The following is a 24,706-nucleotide window of genomic DNA, read 5'->3' on the forward strand; positions in this document are numbered from 1 at the left end:
GTTGATCAGCGTTGTCACCAAAGAGCAATCATTTAGTGTACTTCAATCAATTCAAAAACCTGTAAGGAAAGGATGTGGATCGTAGCAAATTTGGCTCACTTACCTACCACTCCTACACATACACCAGAATATTTAGGGTGATATTGACCAAATGCCAGAGAGAGAGATTTTGACTCTTGTAATTATGTTACTTTTGCTTATATCTTGTGTGTGAGAAGTCCTTTAAATACACCCTTTGGGATAAAGATGAGTTCATTTGTTTAGGTCTCATGATCTTACAACTGCATAATCAGTAGAAGGTCTTAATAACTCCGATGAAGTGAGCTGTAGCTCACGAAAGCTTATGCTCAAATAAATTGGTTAGTCTCTAAGGTGCTACAAGTCCTCCTTTTCTTTTTGCGAATACAGACTAACACGGCTGTTACTCTGAAATCTATTTTTAATATTGCGGATGCGTGGTACACATTTTCATGTTTAATGTTTGGAAGGATTTGAATTAAATATGAAGTGTATTTTTCCCCATGACTATAAAGTCAAATTCTGTTCACTGGTGTAAGTCTAAAGTACTTCCATTAGATGGGAGCAGAATCTAACCAATAATCTTTACACTTAACAACAGTCTCACTGGTCTTATATATCTGGGGTATTGTTTGTCCAATAATGCTAACAGGTTTCATGGGGTCAACAGCTTGAAGAAAACATATAAGGACTAGCCATATCTCTGCTTTTCATGACAACATGGTTAACTGAAATGTATATGATACAGGAAACCCAAGAGATCTTTGTGCTTTCATTCTAAAAATATCCAAGTTCTAAATCTCCTTACAAATGTGGCTCACACGCTCAGTGACTTTCCAATGTCATGGAAGCCATAACTGCTCTCAGCTACTCTCAGCTGAGTGAAAATATCCCATTCAACTGAAATAGTTTCAAGAAATTAACAAATTTACCCAAAAAAACAATGAGGAGTCCGGTGGCACCTTAAAGACTAACATATTTATTTGGGCATAAGCTTTTGTGGGTAAAAAAACCACTTCTGCAGGTGCATGGAGAAGAAGTGGGCTTTTTACCCATTAAAGCTTATGCCCAAATAAATCTGGAAGTCTTTAAGGTGCCACCGGACTCCTCATTGTTTTTGTGGATACTAGCAGACTAACACTGCTACCCCTCTGATACAAATTTATCAAGTTTCCTGAGTCTATTTTGGGTCTATGGTGAAAATGCTATCATTTGGATGGAAATCCCCAGTTGACTGGCTGCCCTTGCAAATTCCCACATCTATTGGGGAAAAGCAGCCAACCAGAACCGCTCTAGTGTGCTGAGAGGGAAAGCCCTTGGAGCAGCCTGTGCTGCCTCCCCTCCCTCTTGCATATACCGAGCTGGAGCACACCTGCAGGCTCAGCCCTTAAAACACTGCACCAGCGAGAGAGCAGCTGCTCTTGCCAGCCCAGACTCTCCTGTCTACTCAACTCCCCATCCTATCTGGAGGATGAAAAGTCTCCTCTCCTGCTGTCTCCCACCAGGACTGGAGGAGGTGGGTGGACTTCTTCCTCTTCTACCTTCCTTGATAGCATCTTTTCATTTTATTTATGCTTTCTTCTTTTTGCCTGTTAGTTTGGGGTTAGCATCACCTACAAGACATGCAGAGTGTGTGATAAGAATAGGAGTGCAATGTCCAACACTTATGGAAAGTTACACCACAGCTCCTCGCCAGTCCTGCTACCTGTTTTGTGTTAAAGACAGCAAATAGCACAGTTAGTGGCAGACCTCTGCTGTGTCTCTGTAAAGCTCATCCGTGTTCACAACCCTGTCATGGGAAAGCAGCAGCTGGGTGACCAAGTGGGTATCGTAAAGGATTTATGAAGAAATTGCCTTGAGACTTTTTTCAAGTGTAAATTCAGTCTTTTTTTATTACTGTCGAAGAAAAGAGCATAAACAGAATCACTACTTGAGCAACAGAAAAACAATAAAATAAACACTTATAAAATGTAGTTCAGGGCCTATTGAGATAACTTCTCCCTATTCAACAATCAAGACAGGACCATGCAAAGATGAGTCAATCACATTCTACAAAGGAAGAGTACTTCCCAGAATTCCCTATTGTAGAGGACCAATTAAAACAAAAAAATATGTCCTGGGATGTTTTTTTGCAGGAACCACCACATTAACTCCTTATGTCAGGTCTCTCCATAGAGATATTTCCTCTAGAGAGGAAGAAATCTGTCAAAAAACTCCCCAAAGACAAGCCTTCCGTGAATAGTTATGCTTTCAACAAATGAAAAGCACAAGCAAAGGTGAAACTGAATTGAATTTCAGTTGAATTTTCAAACTTTACAGAATGATATTGAAAAAGTATTCAGAGAAAAACCACAAAGGTAGCATAGAAAAAGATAAGGTTTTAAACTAGAAAGTTGATTCAGGTCAAAAATTACCAAACTAACAGCCTTGCAATCTACAATAAATTAATAATAATGAGGGAAATAATCTTTATTCCATGCTTTGTTTTTCTCAGGATAAAAATAAAGTCTTGTGGAATGGAAGTTTCTGACAAAAGTTGGTGCATAACCCATTGCTACCCGAGCGGATAAGTTCAGACTTCCCCTACCAGGCTGAGATAAGAAATTCCCTTGCACTCTCACTGCTGGGCCTCCTAGGCTTTCATGATGGTGTACCAAGAATGCCTAGCAACATCTAGTCCCAGTAAAAACCTCTGGAAGAACCAACGTCAGTGATTTCACTTCAGCCCAGATACTAGGGTCCCTTCGTTCTCCTCCTGAGGGAATTCCAACTCACATGTCACTGAAATTGTGTCCACACTCCCCCCAGCAAGGCTCATCCCCTTGGATGAGAATTCTGGTCAATTTGTAGGCATGTAGGAAGTGTGGAGCCAATTATTCACCTCTTCCCCCTCTGTGGTCATTTACATTTGTGCAAAGTGAATGGTAGGCAGTTGAGAATCAGGCTTTGTATGGGGATTAGGGCCTCCCTTCTATTCTGCCCCAGTGAGCAAATACTGCATTAAAAAAAATCAAATTATTCATTCAGATTCTGAAATGAATTTGTTCCAGCAAGGCTTGCCCCTCCTTTTCATTTGTTTTCTGTGGGCATTCATGAGATTCAGTTTTACTAGCTCAAACACTGACATAGAACAAATTCTAATCTCGCCCACCTAAACCCCATTAGACTATACCCACTTAGATTTCAAATTCTCTTTCTGCAGCCATTCGCTCCTGTAGTCTAATTATAAGAGTTACTCATCCAGTCTGGGAACTGAAGCAGTACCATGTGATTTATGTGACCAATCACAAGTAAGCAAACACAACTTAGGCAACAAACCATTGAACAAATGAGTAGAGTCATGGTGTAAATGAAATTTTTGGGAAAAACCTATCTAATTTTTGATTAATGAACAAACTGCAGAACATCATAACAGGCTATGAAGTGAGCTGACCCCTGTTATGTGTCAGGGGTATTAACCTTCATAACCCCGACTCATGTCATGTTTCTGGCACCAAGAAATGAAGATTGATCTCTTACCAGCAACTCCAAAGTGTCACAGCTTTATGACAATCGTGATTTGTATGTGGACATTCTGTGAAGAGAAAAAGAGAGGAAATATTAAAAATTATTCACTCAGTTCTTGTTTCTACATTCACCTGTGTAGGTTAAATTTCCCTTAAATATCACCTTAGTGCCTCTAAGCTTCTTACCCTGAATAACATTTTGAGATACAGGCTGTCAAGTAAATAGTGATTCTTTTCTGATATATTAAACCAGACCTAGATATTTTTAGCCTGAAACCTATCAGTTCTACACATAATAATGTATATTAAAAATCTCATATATAGAATTAGATTCACCCCTGCTGGCACATCTCCAGTATTGCCAGCCCCAAATGTTCAAAAAGCATGAGTCAGGCTGACCAAAAATCACAAGATTGGCTTTAAAATCATGAGATTATGCAAAAATAATAGATCTCAGTGAGAGTGCAAGGGAATTTCTTATCTCAGCCTGGTAGGGGAAGTCTGAACTTATCCGCTCGGGTAACAATGGGTTATGCACCAACTTTTGTCTGAAACTTTTTCTTTGCCTTCTGCTTTTTTAGCACTTTAGGGTGCACTGGGGTCTCATTTTGAAGCTTTTTCCACAGCCACGAGGACAAGAAACTTCCTTGAAGAATGAAGGCTGAAATCATCACATATCCACTTGACTCTAGGAGCTGGGGCTTTAAGAAAAATAATTATCATGAGACTCACGACAAAATCATGAGAGTTGGCAACACTGCCTGTCACATCCTGCATCTGTATGCTTGAGGGGCAATTCACTCAGAGTAAGGGCAATATCTGCCCTCCCTCTGAGCTTCTGGCAGGAAATGGCAGCTTTCACTTGCAAGTGAGGTTCTACAGTAAAGGCTGCTCAGGTGATGAAGTGAACCAACACATTCTCCAGCCACCACATCCACGTCCCTTGTAAGACTAGAAGTCAGAACTGACATATTAGCCAAGTTTGTACTGTAATATCCTCAGAACCAAATTTTGCTCCCAGATATGCAACTCCCATTGTGTTTCATAATAAATGTGCAGCACAATATCGGAGCACAAAATCTGGCCCCTACAACTAAAATCTGCTTTCGGTTATAGCTACTCAATCACAGTTATTTCCATGGATTTGCATGGGGTCATACAGGAGGAGCAAAAATGTGGTCCTGCCCTTGCTCCTCTAAATTCTCTTTCACCATTTTGTGGTTTTGTAGTGGTGTGCGGGGGGAACGGAAGAGGGATCTTTTTAATCTTTTTTCCCTTGACCATTAGTTTCCTTTCAATTTTATTTGACAAGCCCTCCTCCATCCTTTAATGTATTGTTATTTACCTCCTCTTTATACATTTCTGTTCATGTCTAGTGTTTTTGAGACCATCTTCAAAATGTTAGAAACAGTGATGGGAAAACCTCTGCAGGTTTGGAGTCATTTTAGATAAGCAACCAAACATTACCCTATTTATAAAAACTTTGGCGGTGTCTCTCACACCTCCCCCCACCCACCCCCCACCCCAAGCATTCTACCCTCTCTCACCACTCAGCTGCCCTCTTCCGCACACAAGTCTAGTGATATTTTCTTCCACCACACAATCCTCTTGTTCCCCAGCTGGATTCTGAAGCCTGCGACCTTCTCCCTTCAACATCACCATGAGAAAACAGGAAAGCCTCCAGCTTTCTAAGAGCTTATTGGGATGGCTAGCTGCTCTGCTCCTTGCTTCTGTTTGTTTCTGCTGGTCTGCAAATGGAGATTGAAGAGTACCAAAAAATATTAAAGGATCAGAAGCAACAGCTGTAATGTGACCAAGCCGAGCATTTCTGCTCTACGCTAGAGCATGGAATGCATTGAAGTAATGGAATCCTTGACTCAGACATAAGCTGCGTTCCCACCAGAAGACCCCTCAGGGGAGGACTGGAGCAGAAAGGCCAGCCCATATAGAAGTACGGAGAGACTGCCTGCATATCATGGAGTAGACTGTAGGCTGCTGGGTATGTGTCTAGGACATTTTCCCACTACAGGCAGAGGACATGATGAGTGAGCCTAAAGGAATGGTCGTACAGTCTCATTCTCCTTTGGAAGGGAAGAAAGCTGGACTAGTCTGTTAAAAAACATTTGCATGCCTCAGAGGTTTGATTTTCATTCAGTGTCAGGTCTGGGAAAAGGTTTGATGGTTGTGAGGTGACATAGGGTGGAAGTGGAGAGTTCCTTCCCCTTGCCCCTCCCCCTCTCCCTTCCCACCTCCCTTCCCCCCTGCTTAGGAAGCACAGAAGAAAAAGCAGTTCTGAACAGTCTGAAACCATGCGGCCTTTGACATTCTCCTGCAATTAAAGATAGGTGTTCATTTATTTGCATTGCTCCAATTCAACTGTTTTATCTTGCTAGGTTTTGCAAGCACTTATTTTCTTTCCTTTAGAGCAACTTGAAATCTAGTAACAAAGGTAAAAGGAGAAAACAATTAGTCTGCAATTCTTGAGAGACAATTATCATTGTCCACTTTGGGATGTGATACATCACTACCCCCTCACTCACAAGCCTAGCTGCCAGAGCACATTTGTCATTTCTCAGAGCTTAGATGCACTTAAAATAAATGAACTATACAGGCAAAGGGTTAAAAATAAGCTATCAGATCTTCAGTTGCTCACCAAGTTCTCTGGAGTCTTTAGGTACTTGATGATGGTTTAGATATTTACAGAAGAAATGCATGCTTTAAGGTCAGCCCGAAGAGGTAGAGAGCAAACAGTAGCTGCACTAGTTCACCTCTGCCTTCCGGCAAAGGGAGGAGCCAGTGGGCAGGGCAATTTCATTCCAATCTACTTTCTCCCTTCCCTCACTATATAGGGAAGGAGCCAAATATTGTTTTCATGACTACTGCCTTCTCTGAGGGAGGGAGCCAGCAGCATTTTCACTGCCCCTCACCATCTGCCAGCTGAGAAACATAGCCAAAAGGAGTTACATCACATATATGAACACCTTGGCAAAAATCCCACCACTGGAAAAGCATTGCACTGTGTCTAAGATTAAGGAGATGGAGACTATTGCATCAAGCTATCCACTTCAGTTTACAGTGACTTTTTTGCAGCCCCATCTTATACTACTTATCATCATCATCTTTTAAGTGACATAAGTGTACTCAGCACTGTGCAAGACACATACAAACAAAAAACTTCTGCCCTAAAGAGCTCACAATTTAAGAAATGGATCCAAAAGAACAAGATACGCTGGGAAGCTGTAAGAGGGAGTAGGTTGAAAGGATATTCATTTCTCTTTTTGTAATATGTTAAAATGACACTGACAACTTAAAAATCACATTTCTGTCTATATTTACTTTACCTACCGTTAGTCTACTAAGTAACACATAAGGTTACTGTCACTGAAAGAGATCAGAGAAAACAATTTTCCATTTTGTCAGTTTGCTCATTTTGTGCATTTGACAGCACTTTGGGTGAAATTCATCCCTTATGCCAGGGGTCAGCACAAGACCTGTGCACTATGGCTTAAACTGATGCACAGGCTTGGTGCTGGCCCTTGGCACAGAGGGGAATATCAACCAAGTGCTGTCAAATAATGACAGCCACAAAAACATGGCTCTGTCTTTGGTCATGGCTGTCCACTGTGAATCTGAGAGCGTGTTTGCCCTACAAACACAGAGGACTTTCTCTTTTCACTCAGCCACCCACCAGCACACTTGAAATTCTGACTGTGAAGGCCCAGTTTCTATCAATCACTCATCCTTACTCTGAGCAGCACCTTATTCCACAAGCAGTCAGACCAACATCTATGGGACCTCAGGTACAGTAGGTTATTGTTATGCAACCTCACAGTCTCCTTATTGGCAAGTTAGAACATCCGCAGAGTCCCCACTCCTGCTACTGGTGTCGCTGGTATCAACAACTGCTTCCTCTCTCTCACCATCGCAGAAATTATATACCTCAACTTCTCGGAGTTACTTCCTGAGGCAGAAGTTCTTCCTCTCTGGGAGAAGCCACACCCAATAAGGGCTTCCTGTGCCAAGAGACACCCACTCATCCAGACAGACAGCACAGTAACTCTGTTACAGTGTTACTCAGCATGAATAAAGGTAGTAGAATTTGGCATTAAATTAGTGGCATTAAAAATAAATCCCAAGTGGAAGTAGTCTGGCAGCCTAATGCAGAAGCTGCAAGTACAGCATTGCCAGCTCTTGTGATTTTGGTATTTTCCTGAGAGCCCCAGCTCCTGGGGATAAGTGATTATATAGGTCATACTGTCTGAAGTGGCTCACAACTGTGAGTGCCTCCCTCAGGGCAGACTGTTGAAAACAGGGCAGGCACCCCAAACTGGTGATGTGTTCTGTAACTAGATTTCACCAAGCCAGTACCAAATGTGAACTCTTGGACCACTATACCAGTCTTACCATGCGGTCACAGACAGTCCTCATAGACTCTCCAGTCTATCTTGCCACCTAGACAAACTGGACTTAGTGATAAATGGTCACTTATATAAAAAATCACACCACGATCAGGTTGCTTCAGTCCCAAGAGACCAGTCATTTATCCCCAATCAATCGGTGTCCTAGATCTTACACCACAGACAATGCCTGTAGCCAATCCTGTAATAAACAATCTAACAGTTTATTAACTAGGAAAAAGGAATAAGAGTTATTGACAGGTTAAAGCAAGCAGACATATACACACAAATAAGTTACCATCTAAATCCTAAGAGTGACAGAGTTGTAGTGACCTGTCCATTCAAAGTGCTCTCAGGGCAGCCCGAGGAGGCAGCTCCTGTGAATCGCTGGCCCTTCAGAGTTCAAACAGCCAAACAGCTGGAAAATTTTCCTGTGGCTTAGTCTTGTTTTCTTCATTCAGCTCCCAAGTCCACAGAACAAGCTCTTGCTTGTATATAGCATTTCCCAGGTGTGATAGGGCCATTAACCAAGTCTTTGAATTGCAATGGTCCTTGATGACATCTGATTTTGATAATCCTTCTGGATGAACAGGGGATTGGGGGGGGGGGTATGATTCCCATGCCTGAGTTCATAAGTTCAGAGCAAACATTTTCAAAGTTATAAAGCAAAACTTACATATTTCCTGGCTTATAGCATGGAATACAGACATTGTGAGATTAATGCATACAGCAGCTTACAAGCATTTCCTAGAGTCAAAACACTAAATACGTTCTTATTAGACTAATACCCATTTTGAGCAAAACTAACATACAGGTGACCTGGTTTAGTTTCCAGCTATGAGGCTGTCAGTTCTTAGCTAATGCCTGCAACCTGGGCAAGCGCTGGCATCTGGCCTGTCAGCATTACAACACAACAATCTCCGCTTTCATTTTTGAAAAAAAAGTAATTTTCTCCAACTCTTGTGGTTGCAAATAAAAGCTTGAAAACATGACCCGGGTGCACCCTAAAATCTCAAGAACCAGTGGGTAAATAAAAAGATTCAAAAATTATTTTTTAAAATCAAGATTTTTAAGCCAGTCTCAATGATTTTGGCAGGGCCGGGAGGCTGACTCAATTTTTGAACGTGTGAAGCTGAGATGGGTTTTTAAAGGTATTAAGTGCCTAGTGGAATTTTCAAAAGCACCTCTGTGCCCAAGGGTGCCTAAGGAGTTAAGCTCCCAGCTGCTTTTGAAAATCCCATTAAGCTCCATCTGCATCTTTAAGCACCTCAGTACCTTTAAAAGGTGCCAGGGAGGGAATAACACCATGCAGTGCTGTCCAGCTATGAAAGTGACATTGTTGGACTCCAAGGGTGAAGGTGTCCTCCTCAGTCAATGACTTAGTTACCACTGTGCAGGGACTTGGAAAGTGAAGGGACAGAGGATAACAAGAGAAATTAGGAGATCCCACAGGAGTCCCCACCCACTGAAAAAGAAAATTTAAATGTGAACATCCAGTGGGAATTTTTTTAAGTAAATCAAGAATAACCTGATTGTCAGTTTATCATATAGTAAATCTTTCCCCATTGGACTCATATCCCTTGCAAGGTGACTCAAATCTGGATGAAAAAAAAGGTTTGAAGCCAGCTTAATTGTTTAGCACATAGGGTACATTTCTGGTGTGGTGTGTCACCTTCTAAGGCAATGAAAGTGCACCCCAGAGTGTCATGAGTTGTAGCATGGCCTAGGTAGGAAAATATGTTTGGGACCATTGCCACTCATAGATTCATAGTTGGATGTCACAACAACCTTTATCACGTTCTGAAAGCTCCAATAAAACAAGCATGCAAAGCTAAGGCTGTCGTTTCTGCCTATTGATTTATTGACATCAGTTGCTCTCCCTTTCGCAAGCTCTATAAATATGAAGCAAATGGCAGCCCAAAAAACCCCCAAAAAACAAAAAACCTTGCAAATCAGGCTCTCGTATAACATTTTCACATTTACTGCTACTTGACACTTACTTAGAATAAACACAGTCACCAGTTTAGGATAAAATATATACTTAGCTGAACAGTGAAACTGGGGAAATGAAAGCAGAAAGAAAGGAATATACAATTCTCGCTATCCAAACAGATTCCCAACCCTAGTTGTTTACCAAGAATATTTTTAGGCTTGGCAGAATTTGATTTTTCTCCGTAGTTTAGAGGGATAATATCAACATTTATTTTTAAACATTTTTTTATTTGTATGAATTTAAATGTTCACAGTTGCACAAAATTATGTGTTTAAAGCTTTTTCATTTTTTATTGATTTAAATTTTCACAATCGCAGGAACTTATGGGGGGACAGGAAATTATTTAATGACAGTAGACGTGATTCAAAAAGATAGAGATTTATAATCATTAAAAGACAAATTGTCAACAACACATGTCAAAATATACAAAGTAAATATGCTTAAATCAAACTCTAGTAAGTTCTCAAGCAGCATTTTTTTTACTTTGCCGATCTGTAAATTTCTGTTACTGATGAGAATATATACTGATAAAAATCTAATCCTTCCAAGACTATATAGTTTGCTGTTTTCCTCTGTCTAACTTTACTGCTTCTAGGACAAGGCAGCTTCAGTGTGTCTGCACCAAGTTAAAAAAAAAGTAGGGGAGGAAAAATGCTAGGGAGGGTCCATGACGGGGTGTACCAACCCTACACTGGGGCAACGAGGCAGACCAATCACCATGGGCCGAACAGGCCATGCCCCCACTGCTCATGCTTCCAGTGGAAGGGGCAGATAAAAGGAGCAAGTCCTGCTCAGTCTGGTCTGACTGAGGAGGAGGAAGGATGTGTATTGCAAGCTCCTTCAGAGATGCCTGAACCATGGACCCAGACTATGCTGTGGACAACCAGATGACTGCAGAGATTGACAGGGACACTGAACTGCTGCCAGCCAAGGAGATGCCTGAAATGTACCTCGCGGTAGGAAGTGACCCAGGGAATGTAGTGGAAGTTAGTGCTTAAACCCTTAACGAGGAATCCCTGGGCTACATTGGGCCCTGAGTCAGAATCCGGTGGAGCAGGGTGGGTCCAAGTTCTCCTACTCCACCCCATTTGCCATTAGATGTGGCTACTGTTTGCCTGCCCCAGCCAGAAGGCACAGGGGTCCTAGACCATCTGTTTACTCTGCCCTGCCAGGGGGCTACAAACTGACTGTTTGTTTGGACTTGTCCAGAGGGTTAGAACCCCCATTACTGTTTGCCTGCCCCAGCCAGGAGGCTCAGGATCCATATACTGCTTGGTTGTTCAGCCCCACCTAGGGACTATAGACTGACTGTTTGTTCGGCCCTACCCAGAAGGACAGAAAACCTAATTGTTACTATCTGCCCTGGCCAGGAGACTCGGAGGGTACGGACTGCTTGTCCTACACAGCCTGGGGGCAGTGGGTTGATATTTGTTCGACCCCACCAGGGGTCCTGAGACAACACTGTTGCAAGTATTTGATCCCACACCACAGGGAGTCCAGATGACTGTGTAATGGGGTGTACCAACCCCACACTGGGCCAACAGGGGTGGCCCAACTCGACAAACAGCTCCCCATGTCACAGGGACCTTGACTCATTCTAGGACCTATGCCTTTATTCTTTTATAGCTCACAAATCAAGACAGTCCTGCTTCTGATCAAAATGGAATACATTTCGTAGAACACATATGTGTATCCACTGTTCCTACCAGACAATTTTCGTAGCACTGCCATAAGCTACTGAGGGTCTTTTTACCTTCCTGTAATCACTGCTGACATTTGCTTCAACAACAAAAAGGGTACTGAGATAGCTGGGGGTGGCTGTGTTCTTGTTTTGAAGTTCAGCAGAGGAAGGAGAGAATTTATTCTTACTAGATTCCTAGTCTCAGGTGGCACTCTTTGTTTTATTGTATTGTTTTTCTGACAAGTTACTTTGCATAAGCAGAGCTGCTGTTACTGCTGTTTAGGGTGGCACATGCTGCATCCTCAACTTACAAGCTTCTTAGACTCCTTTGATATTCCTTGTGGTTGTTTCTCAGTTTCCCTTTCCTTCTGAGACATCACTGGTCCTTGTTTCATTATGTCGAGTCACGCAGGAGACGGAGGGATGGGCTTGCGAGGCAATGACGAAACGGGTACTGAGTCTGCACAGTCTGTAGTAGTTTATTATTGCTGCCAGTGAAAAAGAAATCTAACCTTGGCAGGCTCAGCCTGCTGTGAATCAATATTTTACAGGTAGTGTACTTTGAAGAGATGACACAAAGACAGACTTTGGCAGGGGAAGGGGAGGGAAGAGAGTGAGAAAGAGAAGAATTTATCCTGACATGCTTTGACAGACTTTTCCAGCAAAAATGAGGGAAAACAAGCAACAATTGCTGCTGCTGCTGCTTTATCACAAGGGAGGACTGAATCCTTTACAAATGGTATTATTCCCCTTTTGCTTTCTCCACAATTACTCCACCACAAAGGGGAAAAACCAGCCATGATTCAACTCAGCACACCCAAAAACTGTTCTTTGGAATTACTACCGAGTAAGGGAACAGAGTAACACCCTCACAATGGGATACATCAGGGTCAAAGCCTCTGTGCAGCAGAGGAAATGATAGGGAGGGGTAAGACATATTTGATGCCCCAAGCTTTTCTTCCTACCATTTTAGGGCTCTTTGCAAAGCTTGGTTTTTATTTGTTGACTTATTTTGGTGTGGTTGGATGAGCCATTCTTCATTAATTATCAGTGTACAACTGACCAGTTTCCTAATACACCATACGGTTCTAAGGCATCTAGTTACTCAGCACTGGCTGCCAGTTTACTTCCATGTGAAATTCAAGGCATCAGTTACAATATACAAAGCTCTGGCTACCTCAGAAACCATCTCTGCTTGCCTGCCTCATCTCTACATCTGCATTTAGCCTGGATACTTTGGCTGCTGCTCCAAAGGGTGAAGATTGCAGAAACCAGGGACATTTTCATTTGCAGGCCCTCAAACTCCAGAATTCCCTGCCATCACAAGTAAGTTTGGCCCGAATCCACAAAGGGACTTAGACATTGCAACACTCAGCATCACAACGCCTAACTTCTTGTGGTTTAGAAAATCACAGGGCAATATTGCAATCCACAAAGCCTGAATTAGGTGGCTAGGCTCCCCATACAATCAATGGGAAGAGATAGGGACCTCAGAATGTGACCCACAAAAGCCACCATTTTAGGTGGGGAGCCACCTAAGCTAGTCAGTGCAAGATGCCAAAGACAGGAGTGTGTCCTAAACGCCTCCAATCTCACAGAGGCAGGTGCCTAAGTCCAGGCTGCAGGGAGCCGCGTATCTTTGCTCGTGATCCACAACCAGGAACCCATCTCCCAGAGTCAGGCAGATTTGGTGCCTAAGTCGTTTCTTGTGAGGATAAATGAGATGCTGGCCTTGTGCCACATACAAAATGGCAGGGAGCAGGGGAAGGTTGTGGTGGTACAACTTTCAGCGCACTAGTTACAGCACTCACCTGGGGATGTGAGACACCCAGGTTCAATTCCCCCCACCTGTGGGGGCGGGGGAAGGTGGAAAGATGAGACCTCAGTTCAAATCCCAGACAAGTGCTCTAACCACTGAACTATGGGATATTCTGTTGTGGACGCTCTCCGTCTCTCCTGGGCAAGCTGTTCCACTGTGTATACACAGTTAAATAGTCACTGGAGCAGGGGGACTGGACCCTGGGTCTCCTACCTCCCAGGGAGGTACCAGGCTAGAGTCATTCTCTCTCGCTCTCTCTTTGGCTCAATGACTCTTTCAGTGTTTATATTCAGTGGAGCAGCTTCAACAGGAGAGAATGAGGCAGCTCCCCAGCGCAGAATAGCCCATTGCTCAGTGGTTAGAGCACACCATTGAGTGGGAAGCCCTTGTTCAAATTCTCTCATCCCCATTATGCAGAGGTGAAAATCTGAACCTGGGTGAGTGCCCTAACAACTGAGCTAAAAGTTATAAGATAGGCATCAACTCCCCCCACCCCCACCCATATTTGATCCAATCTGAGTACACCTCTTGGATCAGGCCCTGCAGACGAGATAGGCATTTGCCCACCTATCTTCCCCCAGTCTGTGAATTGCTCTGGGGCTTAGGTAGGAGATAGGCATCTGGACACCTAGAGTGAGTCAGCAGTGCATGTGACCAGAGTCAGAAACATAGGTTCCGAGAAAAAACAGCGAGGAGGCCTTGTGGCACCTTAGAGACAAACAAATTTATTTGGGCATAAGCTTTCGTGGGCTAAAACCCACTTCATCAGATGCATAGAATGAAAAATACAGTAAGCAGCATATATATTACAGCACACGGGGTGAAAGTAAAATACAGCTCTTACCGGTATGGGTCCTACTCTCTCCGCCCGCCCCCCTCACCCCCCCCAGAAAGGGCAGGGCCTCAGGCGGAAGGGGCAAGGCCAGGAGTGGAAGTAAGTTACATTTCTTACCCCTACAGTCCAAACACAAGCAACGCACCTCTCCTACATACTTCATGGATCCCTCCCATTGCATGACTTAGATATAGAAAATAAAGCTACTATTACTACTACCAGTACTGTCTGTAATAAAACTTTACCATTGTAATAAGCCTGAAAACTCACGGTCACATTTTTCTCCTTGTCCTCCCTCCTCCTCCTCCAGCCAGGCTGCCGACTGGGCTAGGCTCCGCATTCCCCCAAACCCCGCACTCAGCATGGGCTGCAGGGGCTCCCCTCTAGCTTGTAGCAGGGAGCAGAGGGACTGGCTGAGGGAGAAGCCTCCCCAGGTAGCCTGCTGCCTGCATAAGTACAGTTTAAATTTAGCTGTTCACTCCGCGGTCTGAACCGTGGGAGTAGGGGCTATTTCTGGCTTCCTTGTTAATTTCACGCAGGGTTATTGCTGGGAGTGGGGGAGGGAGGGTTGTGTGAGACCAAGGCAGGGGCAGAATAGAATAGCCATTTGGCTGCACAGCTTAAATCCAGAGCTAATAAAAGCCAGTGGAAGGGGAAAACTCACTGTCACATCTGGATTTAAGCTGTGCGGCCAAATGGCTGGAGGAGGAGAGGGGGAGAAACGACAAACAAAAGTGAACGTGAGTTTTCCCTTTCCAAGTTTTCATTAGCTTTGAGTTTGAACTTTTTGTTCTGCAGCAAAAAGAGGTGAAAGTAAGCCAGTATTGAATGCTCCACTTCTTTGCCAGTACACTACTGCATCTTTTTTTACCGGTACTCCGGACCGGACCGGACTAGCTTACTTTCACCTCTGACAGCACATGAAAAGATGGGAGTTGCCTTACCAAGTGCGGGGGGTGGGGGGAGGTCAGTGCTAATGAGGCCAATTCAATTACGGTGAAAGTGGCCTATTCTCAACAGTTGATAACCTTTTTGTAGTGACCCATCAACTCCCAGTCTTTATTCAGGCCTAATTTGGTGGTGTCCAGTTTGCAAATTAATTCCAGTTCTGCAGTTTCTCATTGAAGTCTGTTTTTGAAGTTTTTTTGTTGAAGAATTGCCACTTTTAAGTCTGTCCTGGGAGACTGAAGTGCTCTCCTACTGGTTTTTGAATGTTACAAAGTTCTTGATGTCTTATTTGTGTCCATTTATTCTTTTGTGTAGCAACTGTCCGATTGTCCGTTTGGCCAATGCATGGCAGAGGGGCATTGCTGGCACATGATGACATATATCACATTGGTAGATGTGCAGGTGAACAAGCCCCTGATGGTGCGGCTGATGTGATTAGGTCCTATGATGGTGTCCCTTCAATAGATATGCAGACAGAGTTGGCAACGGGGTTTGTTGCAGGGATTGGTTCCTGGGTTAGTGTTTTTGTTGTGTGGTGTGTAGTTGCTGGTGAGTATTTGCTTCAGGTTGCTTCAGGTTCCTGTAAGTGAGGACTGGCTTGTCTCTCAAGGTGTGTGAGAATGAGGGATTGTCCTTCAGGATAAATTGTAGATCCTTGATGATGCGCCGGAGAGGTTTTAGTTGGGGGCTGTAGGTGACGGCTAGTGGCTTTCTGTTACTTTCTTTGTTGGGCCTGTCCTGTAGTAGGTGACTTCTGGGTACTTTTCTGGCTCTGTCAATCTGTTTCTTCACTTCACCTGGTGGGTATTGTAGTGGTAAGAACACTTGATAGAGATCCTGTAAGTGTTTGTCTCTGTCTGAGGGATTGGAGCAAATACAGTTGTATTTTAGAGCTTGGCTATAGACAATGAATTGTGTGATGTGGTCTGGATGAAAGCTGGAGGCATGTAGGTAAATATAGCAGTCAGTACGTTTCCAGTATAGGGTGGTGTTTATGTTACCATAGCTTATTTGCACTGTAGTGTCCAGGAAGTGGATCTCTTGTGTGGACTGGTCCAGGCTGAGGTTGATGGTGGGATGGAAATTGTTGAAATCATGGTGGAATTCCTCAAGGGCCTCCTTCCCATGGGTCCAGATGATGAAGATGTCATCAATGTAATGCAAGTAGAGTAGGGGCATTAGGGGATGAAAGCTGAGGAAGCGTTGTTCTAAGTCAGCCATAAAAATGTTGGCATACTGTGGGGCCATGCAGGTACCCATAGCAGTGCCACTGATTTGAAGGTATACATTGTCCCTAAATCTGAAATAGTTGTAGGTGAGGACAAAGAAACAAAGTTCAGCCACCAAGTTTGCCATGACATTATCGGGGATACTGTTCCTGACGGCTTGTAGTCCATCTTTGTGTGGAATGTTGGTGTAGAGGGCTTCTACATCCATAGTGGCTAGGATGGTGTTTTCTGGAAAATCACCAACGGATTGTAGTTTCCTCAGGAAGTCAGTGGTGTCTCGAAGATAGCTGGGAGTGCTGGTAGCATAGGGCCTGAGGAGAGAATCCACATAGCCAGACAGTCCTGCTGTCAGGGTGCCAACGCCTGAGATGATGGGGTGTCCAGGATTCCCAGATTTATGGATCTTGGGTAGCAGATAGAATACGCTTGGTCGGGGCTCTAGGGATGTGTCTGTGTAGATTTGCTCCTGTACTTCTGCAGGGAGTTTCTTGAGCAGATGGTGTAGTTTCTTTTGGTAACCCTCAGTGGGAGGGTATATGCTCCTTAATTTGTGTGTCCTCATCTAAATTTTATAGTAAAGGCATCATTTTTAACCAAATATTAAATGTGGGGCTCTTTATTTGACTTCTTTTTTCTGGGCCCTTAGGGTACATTTGGTTCATGTTTTCAAACTTTTATCCATAATCATGAGGGCGAGCAGTATACTTTATTTTAAAAAAATAGAAAGCTAAGATTCTCATGCTCTTTTCATTCCAGTAGCTGAAACACTTTAAGAAAAACATTAAATAGCATGAGACTCACAATAAGATCACAAAAGCTGACAACACTGAGTGTACCCAGATACCACAGTGACAGGTACCTTATGAGGGCATATGATGATGTTGCATTAAAATTAGCATAGAAGTCAAAACAAGGAAATAGCTTGTTTATAGCACTAAAATCAATCTCTAATCAGAATAGGAAGTGTAGTGTCCTTGATATTCATTAATGCAGGGACCATAGATTGTGAACTTTTGACTAGCACAGCAACACTTATTATGTTTTATATTGAAATCTGAATAAAGCTAAACTTTCTAAAAGGAACTAGAATAATATTTCTCAACCTTTGCAGAGTGATGTCCACAATGAGAAACAGAGGTGAGATTTAGTACAGCAGTTAGTCCCAAGGGATAGAGAAATAATTGTAAAGATAACAATGTCTGCCCGTAGTTTTACCACAAGAAGGCTAAATTTCTAAAATTAATATTTCATGGCAGTAAAGTAATGGCTCTGTATCTTTAAAGGACAGAGAAAGTTTGATATCAAAATAAGGAAATGCCCCGATAATGATAGACTAGTTACAAACCAATCTCATTAAAAAGTTGTTAATGATCTTCAGTGAGAACTCTATGGCACAAAATATTAGTGGTTACAGACCCACTAGCAACTGCCTGTAGCAAAAGGAGAAGGTTAGGCGTACAAGAGTTATTGTGACTCAGTTCTGGACTTCTACGGTGATTTGAAATTTGTAATAGATTTCTATACAAGGCAGATACCAGTGCCCATCTCCCAAACTTACTCATGAGATAGATTAATTGAACTTGCATTTGAGGCATTCTGTCTGAAGTAGACACCAGATCTCTTGTTCTAATATCCTTATCTTTAAAATCTGTGTAACATAGTGACCAATGGTTCAAAGCCACACTGTGATGATAGTTATTAGCAATAACACATGAACTCTACAAAGTAATTTTGGTCAGGTATAAAAGGATTATTTGATTTGATCACAGAGAATTATAAACCAAATTACTTCCAATACAAGAGATATTATTAGTGATCTCCATGGCCTCGCCAACTCATTTAAAAATTATTTTGCAAATTTGAATAATGGAAAGTGAAACAATATAGATTTTTCTCCTCCAAAATGTATAGATGAAAAGATCCTTAATCCACCTGTGTGTACCTAGAATAATAACTGATCCAGGCTTACTTTTAAGTCTGTGCTTGCTGATGAGGTTGATAATGAGCTGACATGAATTAGAGTAAATAAAACTCATGAGACCTATAACCTGGAACCTCAGTGTATTGGAATTGAGGTCTTAATTAATGCTTAAATTACAACTCTATCATTTTAAATATTGAATACAAACAATAAAGGAGAATACTACAATATATTAGTTGTAAAATATATGTTGAGATGTCACATACTAAAAATGAATCCATCACTGCTTTATGTCATTCAGTTAGTTAGTTAGTAGACTCTTCTTGACCTGCTGCTCACAAACAGGGAAGAATTAGTAGGGGAAGCAAAAGTGGATGGGAACCTGGAAGGCAGTGACCATGAAATGATTGAGTTCAGGATCCTGACACAAAGAAGAAAGGAGATCAGCAAAATATGGACCCTGGACTTCAGAAATGCAGACTTTGACTCCCTCGGGGAACTGATGGGCAGGATCCCCTGGAAGAATAACATGAAAGGGAAAGGAGTCCAGGAGAGCTGGCTGTATTTTAAAGAGTCCTTATTGAGGTTGCAGGGACAAATCATCCCGATGTGTAGAAAGAATAATAAATATGGTAGGTTACCAGCTTGGCTTAACAGTGAAATCCTTGCTGATCTTAAACACAAAAAAGAAGCTTACAAGAAGTGGAAGATTGGACAAATGACCAGGGAGGAGTATAAAAATATTGTTCAGGCATGCAGGAGTGAAATCAGGAAGGCCAAATCACGCTTGCAGTTGCAGCTAGCAAGGGATGTTAAGAGTAACAAGAAGGGTTTCTTCAGGTATGTTAGCAACAAGAAGAAGGTCAAGGAAAGTGTGGACCCCTTACTGAATGAGGGAGGCAACCTAGTGACATAGGATGTGGAAAACTTTAATGTACTCAATGCTTTTTTTGCCTCTGTCTTCACGAACAAGGTCCGCTCCCAGACTACTGCACTGGGCAGCACAGTATGGGGAGGAGGTGACCAGCCCTCTGTGGAGAAAGAAGTGGCTCAGGACTATTTAGAAAAGCTGAACGAGCACAAGTCCATGGGGCTAGATGCACTGCATCCAAGAATGCTAAAAGAGTTGGCGGATGTGATTGCAGAAGCATTGGCCATTATCTTAAAAAATCTCATGGTGATCGGGGGAGGTCCCAGATGACTGGAAAAAGGCTAATGTAGTGCCCATCTTTAAAAAAGGGGGGGAGGAGGATCCAGGAAACTACAGGCCAGTCAGCCTCACCTCAGTCCCTGGAAAAATCATGGAGCAGGTCCTCAGGGAATCAGTTCTGAAGCACTTAGAGGAGAGGAATGGGGGGAGGGATAGCTCAGTGGTTTGAGCATTGGCCTGCTAAACCCAGGGTTGTGAGTTCAATCCTTGAGGGGGCCAATTAGGGATCTGGGGCAAAAATTGGGGATTGGTCCTGCTTTGAGCAGGGGGTTGGACTAGATGACCTCCTCAGGTCCCTTCCAACCCTGATACTCTATGATTCTATGAAAGTAATCAGAAACAGTCAGCATGGATTCACCAAGGGCAAGTCATGCCTGATTAACCTAATTGCCTTCTATGTCGAGATAACTGGCTCTGTGGATGAGGGGAAAGCAGTGGACGTGTTATTCCTTCACTTTAGCAAAGCTTTTGATATGGTCTCCCACAGTATTCTTGCCAGCAAGTTAAAGAAGTATGGGCTGGGTGAATGGACTATAAGGTGGTCAGAAAGCTGGCTAGATTATCGGGCTCAACGGCTCAATGGCTCCATGTATAGTTGGCAGCTGGTATCAAGCGGAGTGCCCCAAGGTTCGGTCCTGGGGCCGCTTTTGTTCGATATCTTCATTAACGATCTGGAGGATGGCGTGGATTGCACCCTCAGCAAGTTTGCAGATGACACTAAACTGGGAGGAGTGGTAGATACACTGGAAGGTAGGGATAGGATACAGAGGGACATAGACAAATCAGAGGATTGGGCCAAAAGAAATCTGATGAGGTTCAACAAGGACAAGTGCAGAGTCCTGCACTTAGGATGGAAGAATCCCATGCACCGCTACAGACTAGGGACCGAATGGCTCAGCAGCAGTTCTGCAGGAAAGGACCTAAGGGTTACAGTGGACGAGAAGCTAGATATGAGTCAACAGTGTGCCCTTGTTGCCAAGAAGGCTAATGGCATTTTGGGCTGTATAAGTAGGAGCATTGCCATCAGAGCGAGGGATGTGACAATTCCCCTCTATTCGGCATTAGTGAAGCCTCATCTGGAGTACTGTGTCCAGGTTTAGGCCCCACACTACAAGAAGGATGTGGAAATATTGGAGAGAGTCCAGCGAAGGGCAACAAAAATTATTAGGGGGCTAGAGCACATGATTTATGAGGAGAGGCTGAGGGAACTGGGATTATTTAGTCTGCAGAAGAGAAGAATGAGGGGGGATTTGATAGCTGCTTTAAACTACCTGAAAGGGGGTTCCAAAGAGAATGGATCTAGACCGTTCGCAGATGACAGAACGAGGAGTAATGGTCTCAAGTTGCAGTGGGGGGGTTTAGGTTGGATATTAGGAAAAACTTTTTCACTAGGAGGGTGGTGAAGCACTGAAATGGGTTACCTAGAGAGGTGGCGGAATCTCCTTCCTTAGAGGTTTTTAAGTCAGGCTTGACAAATCCCTGGCTGGGATGATTTAGTTGGGGATCAGAAAGGAAAACTGAGGCACTGGCAATTCACTTCCAGTCTCTAAGTCACACATCAGACCAGTGGCAGAGCTGGGACTTGAACACAGGTCTTCTGAGTGCTCTAGCCACTAGGTAGGCAACACTGTGTCCCACTAGTTCCCATTTATTAAGAAAGTGAAAGGATTGAATGAGCATAGAAACTTATTTGATTAAGTGTAATGAGAAAAAAGCTCTTACTCAAATGTCCTTTCCAATGCTAAATCCATTTCTTGTACCATCTATAAAGCTGATAGGCACTGATATACAGACTTTATACCATTCTGAATAGGGAATAGCATGCACTATTATCCCTATTTTAACTAACACATTGCCCTTTGTATATATACACATGCTTTACGCACTGTAGTCAGGCATCCAGGTAATTATTATTACCCAGCTACCCACATTGATCTTTGTCTGTTGGCACATGCAGAATAGTTGCACAGGGATTTTCACGTTATTGAGAAAGTAAAAATTTCCTGTGCACCAGCTCTCTCTGTCTCACTCCCTAATGTTTTAGCTGTAAACTTTCCACTTACAGACTGCTGGTCCTCACATCTTACCAGACCTGGCATCTGTTGGACTGTGAGAGACAGCAACTGGTTTCTAGACACAGTCCTATTTCTGGAGCCCAGGTACACAAGCTCACAGTGGCATTTAGCTAGCAATTAATTGGGTATTTTTCCACTTCAGTCCTTGGTTTGCTTATCATAGGATTTCCATTCTGTATGATGTATTATAGCAGTGTGAAAATCTAACTTCTAAGTACAATTATCTGGAATATATGGAATATCCAATATGCACTGTACATAAAATACTGAGGGGAAAAAAGTCTTTCCCCTTAGTCTGTCCTACTGAAACGTGGCTGCTTTTAGAGGTTAGGTTTTGAAATCTTGGTACATTTTCATAGTTAAATCTCAGTTGTGGAAGTTAAATGTTAAAAACTGAACTGTACAAAAATTAATTTACAAGCTAATCAGAAGGATCTCTCACCCATCTGAACTTGCTCTCATTTCTTAATAAGTTATTAATTTTTCATCTGTTTCTATTACTCCAATGAAACTATGGATCACTGGTACATATGGTCACAAAATTACAGACAGGGAGGGGATGAACTCTGCTGTATTTGATGTTATGTCATTAAAGAAAATTCCGACAATTCTTCCCCTAATCTTCTTATCAACAGTCCCCTCAACTTTGTTTATCTCAGTTTTCTCCCAGTGTCTCATTTCTTTCTTGTCTAATTGGGAGAGTGCAAGGAGCCTTCCATACTCATACCCACTGTGTAAAAACCAGGCTCGATAGCCATTCCAGCTCTCTAAGTAGTGGGACGGATACCTTAAAGTATCCCCAAGGGCAGTAAATAGCCCCAAAGAGGTCAAGGTGGAAAGGCTCCCCCTGGGCTTGTCAGTAGAGGGGAATGTACACTGTACATTTCTAAGGGAAAGCACACAGGGCACTGTCAGCCTGGCAGGGAGCTCTGGCAGGCACTGTCTCTAGCTAAAGCCAAAGTGAGCCAGTACTTTAATGGACCAGTCTGGTCTTTCAGGTGTATAGGTTCAGTGCTGTAAATACTCCCTGCCACATGGGCAGAGCTTGTCACCATGGGTGCTCCTATTGAAGCCAATGGAGCTGTTCCAGATAGTAAGACTTATACCCAATAGGAAAGGTTTTCAAGATCAGGACCTAAATTTGTAAAGCACAACATCAATTTACAATATTATATACATTATTTTTCATGCTAAAACTGTTAGTATCTTTGGTGTACAGAGAAAAATAGATGATCTGTAAGGGGCACCTCAGAAAGCTCAGCCAATATGTGGTGTTCTGTCTGACCTCACCTGCCTACCCAAATAAAAGGAGCAGATGTCAGTTTTTCACTCTCGATCCCCTGGGTGTTTTTCTTTCCTTGTATGTGGCCTTTATTTGGTGATAAGGAAAAGATCTGTTACATACAATTTCACTTTAAAATCAAAGGGAATTTGCTGGGAACTGAAAGACTTGATCTCTCTGAATAACAATGCTGTATGATTTAGCTCTGACACTGAAAAACACTGAGTATTAAAAAAAAAAAGAGAACAAGAATAATTACAGTGTTACAGAAGTAAGATTATATTATACACATCTCTGAAGTTCAGATCACTGTTATACTTAATTCTACCATTCAAAGTACAGTAGTTGTAAACATATCAACATATCTGTTCAGTTTAGGTAGAACGAGTGCTTTGGATTTTGAAAGGAATCAACTTTTAAATGGCTAAGACAGTTTTATGAATCTTTCCCTGTCTACAAGATGAAGTATATAAACCATTCTCATTCATGTGCCTGTATTTTCAGAATGCTAACAGACGGTTTCCTTTCTATATACTGATGGCTGCTTACTAGGCTGGCACCTTTTGTGCAGTATAATAGGTAACACATCTGCAATGTCGTTCTCAGATACAGGAAAGGCAGCTGTTAGAATTACACTTTTCCTGCTTTAAAACCATCAGCTGGTTGCAAGGCTTGTGAATATTGTTAGGGAGTAATCTTACCTCACCTCTGCTTCTGAATTACAAAACAAGACCAATGAAAAACAACTTCCAGGCACACTGCTCATGCATTTTCACAACAGTCCCATTTAAATGAAGCACAGTAGTATAACAGTAGCATAGTCAACACCAACTAATTCTCAACCACTCTGAAATCAGGTTCCCATTACATAAAACTGAATCTATACACATATATAGACATGTATACAGGAAGATTTGGAGGTCAGTTCTTCCCCCACTGAAGTCAATGGGTGATTTGCCCTTGACTTTAATAGAAGCAGGAGTGGGTCCATGGTTGGTTATTATTGTACATATTCCTCATATTTTTACATGCATATATTTGAATTGTTCATAACAGTGGCCAGAGCAAGGTACAACCAGGGAATGACATACAATGTCTTATGGGAACCCTATGAGGTTGCTAGTAGGAAGTCAGTTAATAAAGGGCAGAAAACCAGTCAGCAACGCAGTATTTCAATAGAAAATACTCAGCACCCGAAAAAGCAAGTAAACTCCCATGTTAAAGATCATAGGTCTGGTCTAATCTATCACAGATCTAATCTAATCTGTCTGCACATTTGTAGTTTACTATACTCAACATTCTAGCACCTTAAAAAGATAATCACAGCCATAAAATAGAGGCTTACATGTGGCAAGCTAATAATCCAGACATTCTCCTTTCCCTTTTGTCTACCACAGGAAGCTCTTCAATAACATACGTTATCCGGATGGTGGACTATATGTAGGCATTTCGGGTTAGAGGATTTTTTCTCCTGTGAAGAATGTGGGAGATGATGGTATTATTTTTATGAATATTGTGTGTACCTCTGTGTATTTGATTGTTATGCTCTTTGCCACTGGGTTCAAAGGGTTAACTCCTACAGAAGCTTGTTCTGTATGCATGTTCCAGGAAAGCAAATATTACTTTCAATAACGCAGTCAACAGTACTTAACTGACAATACAGGTGTCAAGGCCTTTGCAGTTTGACAGACCAAGCTGGGCACAACACTGCCTACCTTGGGACAGAGAAGGGACTCTTCAGATAGGAAGCCTTAAACAACACACTTTGGAACCATTGTGGGGGGGCAAAAAC

General features: G+C 42.6%; 1 long non-coding RNA gene across 2 annotated transcripts in view; it reads right to left on the reverse strand.

The window, feature by feature from the left end:
* Positions 1-24,706, reverse strand: part of LOC311518562 — a 61,212-nt gene that overhangs the window by 20,205 nt on the left and 16,301 nt on the right. For both annotated transcript variants that reach the window (XR_014711021.1, XR_014711022.1), the window contains exons 2-3: positions 5,072-5,272; positions 3,538-3,592 (exon numbers count right to left, since the gene is read on the reverse strand). This is a non-coding gene — a long non-coding RNA (uncharacterized lncRNA). The remainder of the gene's footprint in view (positions 1-3,537; positions 3,593-5,071; positions 5,273-24,706) is intronic.

Source organism: Lepidochelys olivacea (assembly GCF_965140295.1).
Source record: "Lepidochelys olivacea isolate rLepOli2 genome assembly, chromosome: 3".
Classification (NCBI taxonomy): Eukaryota; Metazoa; Chordata; order Testudines; family Cheloniidae; genus Lepidochelys; species Lepidochelys olivacea.